The sequence below is a fragment of the Gossypium hirsutum genome, chromosome A06, assembly GCF_007990345.1.
Source record: "Gossypium hirsutum isolate 1008001.06 chromosome A06, Gossypium_hirsutum_v2.1, whole genome shotgun sequence".
Taxonomy (NCBI): domain Eukaryota; kingdom Viridiplantae; phylum Streptophyta; class Magnoliopsida; order Malvales; family Malvaceae; genus Gossypium; species Gossypium hirsutum.
The window spans coordinates 86,251,611-86,264,165 of record NC_053429.1 but is presented as its reverse complement, the minus strand read 5'-3'; the positions used below and the strand labels follow the sequence as shown (position 1 = coordinate 86,264,165).

Here is a 12,555-nt window from a genome sequence, read left to right as displayed (position 1 = left end):
AAACTTTGGCAAAATTACATTTTTGCCCCTAAACTTTCACATATTTGTACTTTTTCCCCAAGGCTCGTAATTTAAACTTCATCCTATTTTCTTATGTTTTATGACATGCTGATCATTTTTCCCTTCTATGACAACATCAAATTCACACTCTAACATGTACTTATGACTATTAGGTATTTTTACCGATTAAGCCCTTTTACTCGTTTTCACTTAAAACCGAGTAGCACAAGTTGTCTAACATAACTTAAAACCTCATATTATATCATAAAACATCAAAATAAACACTTTTCACCTATGGTTATTTTTCCAAATATGAACCCTAACTTAAATTATTGCTAGCATAAGCTTTATCGAGCTACCGGGACTCCAAAAACGTAAAGAACATTAAAAACGGGGCTTGGAATCACTTACTATGGAGCTTGAAAGCTTGAAACAAACCCTAGCTATGGAGAACCCTTGAAATTTCGTGCTAATGAAGAAGATGATGAATTTTGTGTTATTTTTTCCTTTTTATTTCATTTAATATCCAAATGACTAAAATGCCCTTCCTTATTAAACTTTCAAAAATTCCATCCATGTCCTATTTTGTCCATCAACTTAGAAATTAGTCAAATTGTTATTTAAACCCTCCTAATTAATATTCCAAGGCAATTTCATACTAAAAACTTCTAGAATGCAAGTTTTACAAATTATTCGATTTAGTCCCAAATCTCAACTTAAGCACTTTATGCATAGAATTTCATCACGAAATTTTCACACAATCATGCAATCATATCATGAACCTCAAAATAATAATAAAATAAATTTTTCTACCTTGGATTTGTGGTTTCTCAATCACTGTTCCGTTTAGGCCCTATTTCGGGATGTTACATTAGCCATTTTACTCTTATTGCAATTTATTTTTAGTTTAATTTCACTTTTCTAACTTTTCTTTTATTTTCTTCTGATAGGCTTTTCTAGTTTATGACCAGAAGAAACCCGTCAGGACCATTACTTTTTAATGGTGAGATCGATCGCACAGTTAGTAGAAACCGAAGAGAAATAAGGCAAAGCTTAAGATACACAGAGGAAGAGCAAGAGGACGATACTTTAACCACAACCGAGGAGATGACTGAAAACCAAGGAAATCTGATAACTCCTGCGATTGCCGCTGATCCAGTAAATCAGAATCCTGCTCTACGCATTATGTATGGTTATGCTAAACCTACTTTAACAGGAACTGAGTTGAGCATAGTTAGGCCTGCTATTACTGCAAATAATTTTGAACTAAAACGTAACACAATTCAAATGATACAACAATTTGTTCAGTTTGATGGTTTGCAAGACGAGGATCCCAACGCTCACTTGGCGAACTTTTTAGAACTTTGTGATACATTTAAAATCAATGGCATTCCTGATAATGTCATTCACCTTCGGTTATTCCCTTTTTTATTGAGGAACAAATCTAAACAGTGGTTGAAGTCGTTACCACGAGGGTCAATCACTATTTGGGAACAAATGATTGAAAAATTTCTATTAAAATATTTTCCGCCAGCTAAAACAGCCAAATTACATAATGATATCTCTTCTTTTGTGCAGATGAATTTAAAAACACTCTATGATGCATGGGAGAGATACAAGGACCTTTTAATAAGATGCCCTCACCATGGGTTACCACTCTGGCTACAGGTTCAAACGTTTCACAATGGCCTGAATCCTTCGACTAGACAGATAATTGACACAGCTGCTAGAGGAACTATCAATAATAAGACACCTGAGGATGCTTATGAATTCATAGAAGAGATGTTACTGAATAATTATCAATGGCAAGTCATGAGGACAAAACTGACTAAAGCAGTTGGTGTTTTTAACATCGATTCGGTCACCATGCTCTCTAACCAGGTAGAACTTTTGAATAAAAAATTTGACGGTTTCCTTGGTTCTTCACAGGTTCACCCAGTAATGCAGTGCGAAGCAAGTGGAGGTGGATCAAGCAATTCAGAATACCCACCCTGTGGCCACAACATGAAGAACAAGCAGTTAAGTTACATGGGTAATAATCCTCAATCTCAAAATAATTCTTATGGTAACACTTACAATACAGGTTAGAGGAACCACCCAAATTTTTCATGGGGAGGTCAAGGAAATCAGAGACCACCACCACCTCCAGGCTTCCAACAACCACCCTACCAACAAGAGAAAAAGCTGAACCCTGAGGAGATGCTAACAAAATTCATCTCGGTGTCAGAAACTTGTTTTCAGCATACGAGACAGAACTTAAGAATCAACAAGCGTTGATCCAAGGGCTCGAAACTCAGATAGGATAGCTCGCCAGATTAATATTTTAACAACCACAAGGTAGCCTACCGAATAATACTGAATCTAACCCAAGGGAACAACTCAACGCAATTACCATCCAAGATAAGGAAGGGTTAGTTGCACCTGAACCAGAACTGAGGTAATAAACTGTAGTAAGTAAAGGTAAAGGTGAGGTGGACCACAATGACCAAAAATAGGTAAGTAAAGAGTACAAACCACATGTACCATACCCAAATGCAACAAGGAAAGACCACTCAGACGAACAATTCAGTAAATTCCTTGAACTTTTAAAGAAATTACATATTAACTTACCATTTATTGAAGCACTTTCGTAGATGCCGAACGCAGTCAAATTCTTAAAGGAGCTTTTAACAAATAAGCAGAAGTTGGATGAGGCATCGCATGTAGAGCTAATTGTGGTTTGCTCAGCCATACTACAGAATAAGCTAGCCTTCAAATTAAAAGATCCAGGGAGTTTTACGATTCCTTGTTTAATTGGTAGCTTAGTTGTTAATAATGCTTTGGCTGATTTAGGGGCTAGTATCATTGCCATGCCTTACAAAATGTTTAAGCAACTAGGTCTTGGGAAACCCAAACAAACTAGGATGAGTATTTAATTAGCCGATAAAAACAATCAGATTTTCTAGAGCGATTATTGAATATGTACTCGTTAAAATTGACAAATTTATATTCCTAGTTGATTTCGTTTTTCTAGACATAGAGGAGGATAGTAACGTTCCTTTAATTTTAGGGAGGCCCTTTTTAGCAACTGCTAGAACTATAATTGATGTTGGTACAGGTGAACTCACACTTCATGTGGGAGACGAAACAATCACCCTTCAAGCTCGTAATTTGAATAACACATCGAAAATTAAAGGTGGTTGTACAAATCATACTATTAAAATTGACCATTTGGTGTAACCTACTTTGCAGGAAATAGGTTCGAAGAACATATATGAGCCATGTTCAAGCAACATCAAAGGACCTATCTATGAATAACGAAGGCTACAAATCGAGGAGCTAGATGAATGGAGGACACATAAACCGAGAACACACCATAAACCAAAACCAAGCCAGGATGAGCTCAATACCTCACCAAATCAACTTAAGGTTGGAGACAAAGTACTACTGGATGCAGCAGATCCTCGCATTGCCACTAACAGAGCAATCTCTCTTACAGTACTCAGTATTTTCCCATATGGTATAGTCGAGGTAATTAATCCCAAATTTGGCACTTTTAAGGTAAACAGTACTCGTCTTAAACCTTATGTTGATAAAATTGATAGTAGGGATAGGGAGTGTAAACTCCTTGCACCACCATGACCATGCAATAGAAAGGTAAGTAGAGCTTAGATTATAAATAAGCGCTTCTCGGGAGGCAACCCAAGCACTAATGATGTTAACTTCTTTAAAATTTTAGTTTTTGACATCTAATCACTAATTGAGTTATTGAAACACAGGTTTACAGTTGGGCACACGGGCGTGCCTTAGATCGTGCTCACACCACGAGAGGAGACAAGGCCGTGCGATACGGCCGTGTGAAAACAGGGAAAATTTTTTCCTTAACATGGGATATGATAAGTTGCCACGGTCGTGCGACGTGGCCATGGGCAAGTCTATGAAACCAACACGAGCGTGCGACACGCTCGTATCTATAAACCGTGGTTGAAACTAAAAATTTAGCATGGGCATGCGACACACTCGTGCCCATAAACCGTGCTCAAGATTGATAAAATACCATGGGGGTGGACATCCATACACAGGCGTGGAAGAAGCGAATGAAGCAGAACACGGCCATGAGACACAACCATCTGCACCCACACGCCCAAGGAACACGGGCATGGGCAGAATACCAAACGCGCCCGAATTTAAAAAATCGAGAAACACACACGACTGTGTGCCCCAAAATCTATATATACCCCTCACTATTCATTACCCCCTTCCCCAAAATCCCTAACCCTAGCCACTGCAACTTTACACACCCTACCTATCACGCCCGTGCGCCGACCACAGTACCACCTTCAATGACCCAAAGCTCCGCCCTCTTGCATTTGTTCACTTTTTTTCCTCTTATTTCATGATATTTTATTTTATTTTGAGTAAATAATCATAGTTATAATGATAGAATACTTATACTCTTTGTTAAGAAATTTGCCATGTTAGTCAATAGATTTTCTACATTCATCCATTTTTCTTGTTTCTATAGATTTCATGCTTACCCACACAATATTTCATACTTTTCAAACCCACATGCATCCATTCACTAGATATTTCCATTAGCATTACTCTCGTAGTTCCATTCATAGTAATGACTTAATATATCTAATTGGGTTATTTTTTTAGCATAAGTTGTCCTTTAGTACATGACTTCTATGAAGTATCTCTATTTGTTTTACCAAGCATATTTTTCCATGCTATTGTTGGAGAGTAATTTTATTTTTATTTCATCTTGCCATTGTAGGTATACTATGTCAACCTCACGTGGTAAGAAGACCACCGTCCCCACTTCGAAGAAAAGGAAAGGAACAACGTCATCCTCGGGTCCTACCACTGAGATCTGTCACCCTTTCCTCCAGTTTCCCTTGGGACCCCAGTAGGAACTATTTCAGATATTACGGGCCCGACCCTTAGGTGTAGGCCACTCCATTGACTAGGCTGCACTTGAACAAATTCAAATGGCTAACATGGTCTAAGCCCTCCTAAAGACTGAATGCGGGCTCTTCTTTGAGATTATCGAGCTGACGTACCTCGAGCTCACAATGGAACTCTGCTTGACCTTGCATCTTTAAGTCGTCATGAAAAACTTCGATGATCTTGGAACGGTCCCGTTCCACCTTGGTGGTTTAGTGCGCCAGTTAAGCGTACCAGAGTTCAGAATTGCACTAGGGCTGTATACGGAGGATTTCATGGATGAAAACGAACTCGACACCCTCCATCGCCACATCCACTACTCTCCCTCAAAGTGCTAGAAGGACCTTGTCCCTGCCTAGTCCACCTATGATCCTAGCTGCTCTAAGGCATTAGCCCTCACCCCATCCCTGTGATACCTACACGCCATCTTGGCCCACACTCTGTCAGGTCGGTGAGAGAGCACGAGCATCGTCAACACTCACGACACCTATTTCTTGTGGAGCATGGTGAACGGGCACATCTTCGACCTTGCCTATTTTATTGCCCTCGCCATCCGCCATCAGACGAAGCGGCATAGGAGAGGAGTCATCTCTATCGGGCCCTATGTGACTCGATTGGCTCGGCACTTTGGACACTTCAACACAGTAGCACAATCATCCTCCCTCACTCTCATTGGCTAGATGTCCCCACAAGGCATCTCGAGCATGCTACATATGAGGATGATCGAGAAATGACGGGAAACCTACCCTCCTCAATACTGCCTCGTCCAGTCCACCGAGGAGGAGGACCCAGAGGACATTACTGATGATGTCCCTCCACGTCATGAGGACCCACTGTCTCAGTCACCACCCATCCATCGTCCAGTTCATGTGACGGCTTCATACTCTGACATCTCTGAATGCCTTACTCAATTTGAGTAGCAGTATTTTTAGTGCTTTGATCACATTGATGCTACTCTTCATCAGATTTGTTAGCACCTTCACATCTCATCACCACCACCACCTCGCGAACCATCCGGCGATGACGATGTTTAAAGACTTTTTATTTTTTATTTTTATTTCCACTTTTATCTTTATTTATCTTCTTTAAGTACTTTTTATTTTATTTTCCTTTAATATTATTTTAATTTTAGGTTTTATAGTTTTTATTGAATAATTTATAGTTTCGACTATTTCATTACGAGTAATTATGTTTCCTTATATTTCCTAAAGAGTTCTTGATTTTATTACAGTTATAAAGAGCTCCAAAGCTCATCATCACTTAAGAACTAAAAACTCCAATGGAAAAGGTTCTCCACGACTGCCATGTCCTACTCGACCACGATCATAGCTACTACCAGATATAATATTCTTTTGGCACAGGACTTATGGACTAATGAACCTCTACCACCACCGGAGTATCCTCCTCCACTCTCATCATTGCCTTGACCGATTATTCTCCATAACTCCAATTCAAGGAGTTCATTCATCATTCAGGAAGTTTCACTTCTCTCCCTATCTTATGATTATATATCTATATTTTTCAATATATTTACTTTGTACATTGAGGGCAATGTACATCTTAAGTGTGGGGGTCTTTTATATCACTATCAAAAATCCCTGAATTTTCTCTTGTTCTCATGTGATCTTCTCATACCACTATTAGAATGAATTTTGATTAAGTTATGATTTTTATTGATATGTCTTGAATTAAAATATAGGCATTTATGCATTGATTGTTTAAACTTTAAGACATTAGGGAATCAAGCATGATAAGTTGATTTTTGAGAATTAAAAACTCTTAGGTTGTTTCCCTAAGTTTAGGCATTATCTTGAGTTGAAATTCACAAGTTTAAACATCAAAAAGCCATAATTTTTGTGAGATCTTGAGCCTTTAGAGCATATGTTATTTCTTTCATGCTTACTGTTATTATGAGTGCGTTAGTATTGATTTGTTATTCTAGAACTTGCTTGATTATGCATGTCAAGACCACACCATCTGAATTGATTTGTTGAGATGATAAAAGCACTTAGGTTTAACCCACTCACTCTACAAAAGCCTACCTTCATAATTAACCCTTAGTGAACCCCTTGAGCCTAACAAGCCATTAATTGATTTACCCTCAATATTAACCCATAACCCATTATTGTTGAAATCCCCTAATTTGATCCCTATTTTTGTCGAGATTTGATTTGAATTAATTGCTTAGTGATGTTTTATTCTTCGTTGCAATAATTAATTTCTATGTTATTTGACTTGTTCTTAAATATATATATATATAATACTTACATACATATTAGTAGTAATTCGTCGTTTTTGAGCTTAAGTGTTAATTCCATATTCTGAGAAGAAGCTCACTTGTATTCAATTGATTATTAGTATTTTTCTAGATAGGCAATTTTTTTTCAATTCAATCTTGATTCTAACATTTCCTTTCAGCTTATGACCACAGCCCTTAACTAAAGCCACGTTACAACCCTCTAAAGACCTTTTGATTGATGTATCATCTCAATATATAGTGGTGGAGATTTGATTCTCATACAAACCTATGGTAATAAATTTTCATATTGACTAATGAGTGCTTCATTTATTGTCCTTAAACACCTCGAGTGATTTGAGTGAATCTTTAGTGAGGATGTTAAACTCTATCATATTTTGAATCAAAGATAATCACTCAGATGAGGGGAGACACCTATGTTTTCGTGATAAAATGCTCAACTTAGAATGTTTGAAACTTTGATATTCTTCTAGTTGAATTCTCAATGTATGATTACTTATGATTTATTTCGAGATATTATTGATAGAGATTATAGATTGAGAAGAATTTATTTTGATTGTGAGCTGAGGATTTTGCTTGAGAACAAGCAAACACTCAAGTGTGGGGGTATTTGATAAACCGTAATTTATACATATTTTTATCCCATGTTTAGCACATTTATGGATGATTTTTCCTTAGATTTGGTGAATTTAATGCTCTTAATCCTTGAATTTCATGTTTTATGCTTAGGTGAGCATAGAAGAGTAAAAAGAGCGAGAAAAAGGCCAGAAATGGAGAAAATGGACCCACATAGGAAATCAACATGGCCTAGACTTCCTCACACGGGTAAGCCACACGGTCGTGTCTATTTGGCAGGATCGAAGCATGACTTACACAGGTAGACTACACGTCCGTGCTTATTTAACAACCTTGACCACGGTCTGGAGCAATCGCACACGGGCGTGTCCCTGTCGAGCCCAAGTATAGTACTATTCAGAAAAGGCCACTTTTGAGGGCTCTTAGGCATTCTAAAGCCTATTTAAACACCTGAGGAGGCACTTAGAACACACACACGGAGTAGGAAGCAAGGAATTACTAGAAGAAAGCCTATTGATCCGTCTTAGAAGCTGAATTATTCATCAAGACTGAAGATCTCCCTTCAATTTCCATTCAGGAGTTTTGGGTTTTCTTTATGTTTTGTATTCATTATTCTTCTAACATGTTTTATTTTATAATTATGAACTAAACCCCTTCAATACCTAAGGAGAATGAAACCTAAGATGGATCTTGCTATTATTATCTGAATTGTATGATAAATATTTGACCTATTCTTAATTATGTGTTCTTAATTCTTGTCTTAATATTCCAAGATATTGATTCAAGTTAATGTGCTTATTCAAAGGAGAAAAAGTTCCTATCTAAGAGTAAATTTGTCATAATTAAGCGGAGTTGATTGCACGCCTAGAGATAGGGTGACAAGATTTTGTCGGATTAGGGTGAAACCTAATAAGGGGATCCATAGATCGAGTTAATGCAACATTAGGACGTTAATTAGAAAAAGATTTTAATTAATAAACTTAGGGTTAGACATTTTTGTCTCAAGAGAGATAATAATATAACTTAGGGATTTCTACGGATCAAGTCAAATGAATAAATCGTCTAATTCAGAGTCAAATAACAAGCGAAGTCTAGGTGGATTTTTCCTTGGGTATTGTCTTAATCAATCCAGTTTTCCCAAAAGCTTTTCCCTAATTTTCTCTCTATGCACTCTTAGTTTAATTAATTAGTTTAGATAAAAAAATCCCTTAATTTTTAGGCTAGATAATAAAAAGAAAGTAATTACTAGTACTCTTGGTTCCTTTGGGTTCGACAATCCGGTCTTGCTAAAGCTATACTACTATTCGATAGGTACGCTTGCCTTCATCATGATAATAGTTAGTTTCAAGAACGATTAATTATAATTTCTTAAAACCTGTCGTGAATATCACATATCACACCCCCAGATGAGTGCTTGAAATGTGCTATATCCCTTCAGAGGGATACGACATATCAGTGGTGGTTAGTTACTCGGGATTTCTTTCAAGAGAAATTCAGAAAGAAGTACATCAGTCAGCAGTTTATTGATTAGAAACACAAAGAGTTCTTGAAGTTGAAACAAGGCCGAATGACTATGACTGAATACGAGCGAGAGTTTGATAGACTTAGTAAGTATGCTAGGGAATGTGTTTCAACAGAGGCTATTATGTGTAAGAGATTCGAAGATGGGCTGAATGAGGACATCAAGCTGTTAGTTGGGATTTTAGTGGTGGAAGAATTTGTTGTGCTAGTCGAACAAGCTTGCAAAGTTGAAGGGTTGAGTAAGGAAAAGAGAAAAGATGAGTTTGAGGCTAGAGATTTGAGAAAAAGGCCAATGAATAAGTTGTTTCAATCTTCGTCAAAGAAATCGAGAGATTTGTATGCTTGCTCTAATGCTTCAGCCGAGTATCCCAACAGAGATCGTGGGAAGCAATATTTGGGTTCTAAGGCCTAGATAACATCCATAGCGAGCGTAGGTAATGCTAGGTCTAATAAGCCTGAATACCAACATTGTAGTAGACGACATCTTGGTGAATGTAGGATGAATAACTGGGCTTGTTTTAAATGTGGCTCCCAAGATCATTTTATTTGAGATTGTCCAGAAATGGTTGAAAAAGATAATTTTCAAAATGCAAGATCGAGTAACACTACTGCTAGAGAGAGGCCAGTGAGAAATACGGTAAATGGGACCAGTAGCAGAGGAGTATCCAAAGATTTAGCTATGAGATTGGAAGCTAGAGCACCTGCGAGAGCTTATGCTATTCGTGCTCGTGAGGATGCGTCTTCCCTTAACGTGATCACTGGTACATTTTCTCTTCATGATACTAATGTAGTTGCATTAATTGATCCTAGATTGACTCATTCCTATATTTGCATGAATTTGGTATCTAGTAAGAATTTTTCTGTTGAGTTTACTGAGTTTTTGATTAAGCTGTCAAACCCCTTAGGCAAACATGTTTTAGTTGACAAAGTTTGCAAGATTTGTCCTTTAATGATTTGGGGTCACTATTTTCTAGCTAACTTAATGCTTCTGCCATTTGATGAGTTTGATGTGATACTTGGAATGGATTGGTTGACTTTGCATGATGTAATATCTTGAATTAGGGCCTAGCCAGAATAGTGGTTTCAAGACCACAAATCTGAGATAAAAATAATTATTATATCATTCTTATGAGGTCTATGATATGAATGTAGGCTTATGTGAAAGTTTCATGAGGAAATTATATGCATAAAATGTCTAATTGAACTTTAGGGACCAAATTGAATAAAATGAAAAACTTGCATTCTAGAAGCTTTAAGCATGAAATTGCTTTAGATTATGAATTGAGGGTCTTAATTAGTAATTTGACCAATTTCTATAATTTTGGACAAAAATGGACATGCATAGGAAAATTTTGAAAGAAAGACTCTAAGGGCATTTTGGTTATTTGATAATTAAAAGAATAAAAAGAGAAAATCAAAGAAAAAATGTGTCCATCTTCTCTAAGTGTTGGTCGAATTCCTCAATAGCCATAGCTAGGGTTTTGTTCAACATTTCCAAGCTTGATTGTAAGTGTTCCCTAGCCCCGATTTTAATATTCTTTGTATTTTTAAAGTCTTTAAAGCATGATCTACCCATTTCTAGCTATATTTTGAGCTAACGTTCATGTATGAAATTTGAACCATGTGTAACATGCATGTATTTTGTTGATTAATGGAGGAATATGAATGTTTGATGCATGTTAAACATTTTTTACTAGGCGATTTTTAGTGACAACACCTAAGAAGGGGACTTGTTTGTAAAAGTGTAAAAGTGGGTAGTAATAATGTGAAATAAAGGAAAATATGGGCTAATATGAGCATAGTAAGGGTTCGGTTAGGCTTGGATAACCAAGAAAATGCATGCATTTCACTTTACGAGCCTAGGGACTAAATTGTAAATAAGTGGAAAGATAAGGGTAAAAAGGTAATTTTACCAAAGCATGAATTATGGATCGATTTGAGTAATGTGATTAATAAACAAGTTAAATTTGGCATTATAGATCAAGAAAAATGTGGACCGAGTCTTGATCGAGGGAAGAATAAAGTATACGACGATTAGGCTCGATTACCATCATTTTTGTACCGAGGTAAGTGCATATGCAAATAATGTGGTGATGTAGCATGTTCTTAGTGTTTTGATATTATCTGATAAATTTTTTCTTATTATTATGAGTTATATGCTTATTGGTTTTTATGAAAGCATAAATGATATTATGGCTATTACATACGACATCACGAGCAAGTACGACAAAGTATGCCTTGTGCAAGTGAGGAAAAATCCCGTTTGAACCTTAGGAATAGTCTAGGATACAAGTGACATGTCAGTAAGAATTAAGAAGTCTGAACTAGTTGAATGGTCCAGGTTCGTGATATTTGTGGCATCCGAGCTCGTTGAGTGGTTCGATTTCATTATAGATGCGAGCATCCGAGCTCGTTGAGTGGTCCGAGTTCATAATGGATGCGATACATGTGATTAAGTTTTGGGCAATGGTCTTGTGTGTCCTACCAGTGGCTAGGTAATCCTTGAGTGGTCAGATACTTGACAACTTTTGTGAGCAGCCCGTGTAGTTACACCTTGATTGATAGCTTATATGAGCAAGCCCGTGAGTAGCTCCATTGTGAGCATTGCATGATACGAGGTAGCTTTGGCTACGTATGTTTATGTGGCACTTAGGTGAAAGTTTTCGCGTATCCAATAGTATTCCAAGTGTTCAACCAGTATTATAATGAATGATGCAATGAAAGTCCCGAGATGGGCATGGTAATGAAGGTAAAGTTATTTGATATGCTACAGATATGTATAGGTACATACATTATACTCATGAATGACGCCTTGTTAAAGGATGACATGTGACGAGAAAGTATATTCATATATGTACTAAGAATACATGATAAAGGAGCTAGAATACTTGAATGATGAATAATCTTGATAGTTATGCTATTTTGTCTTGCATGATTATGGTTTACTAATATTGCATATTATTTGCATGTGGACTTACTAAGCTTAAATGCTTACTCCCCTCTCTTTTTCCATCCTTTGTAGTTCCGTCAAGCTAGCTCGGGGATCGAAAGTTGCCAGACCATTCAATCATACTATCAAAGAACATTGGGTATAGTGAATTTGTTATTTTGAGTATGGCATGTATAGGGGACTTGGTCATTTTGTGATATGTGTCATGCTATTTGGCCAAATTGTGAAGGCCTATGATGCTGATGATTTATTTTGTAATAGCCATGTGATATGGCTCATGATTGATCTTTGGGTTGTAATATCTAATTGTTCATGCATACAT

General features: G+C 37.0%; 1 non-coding gene across 1 annotated transcript; it reads right to left on the bottom strand.

The window, feature by feature from the left end:
- Positions 1-1,546: 1,546 nt before the first annotated feature.
- On the bottom strand, positions 1,547-1,652 carry LOC121231427 (small nucleolar RNA R71). The gene has a single exon (XR_005929485.1). It is a non-coding gene; the product is annotated as a small nucleolar RNA R71 (small nucleolar RNA).
- Positions 1,653-12,555: the final 10,903 nt, after the last annotated feature.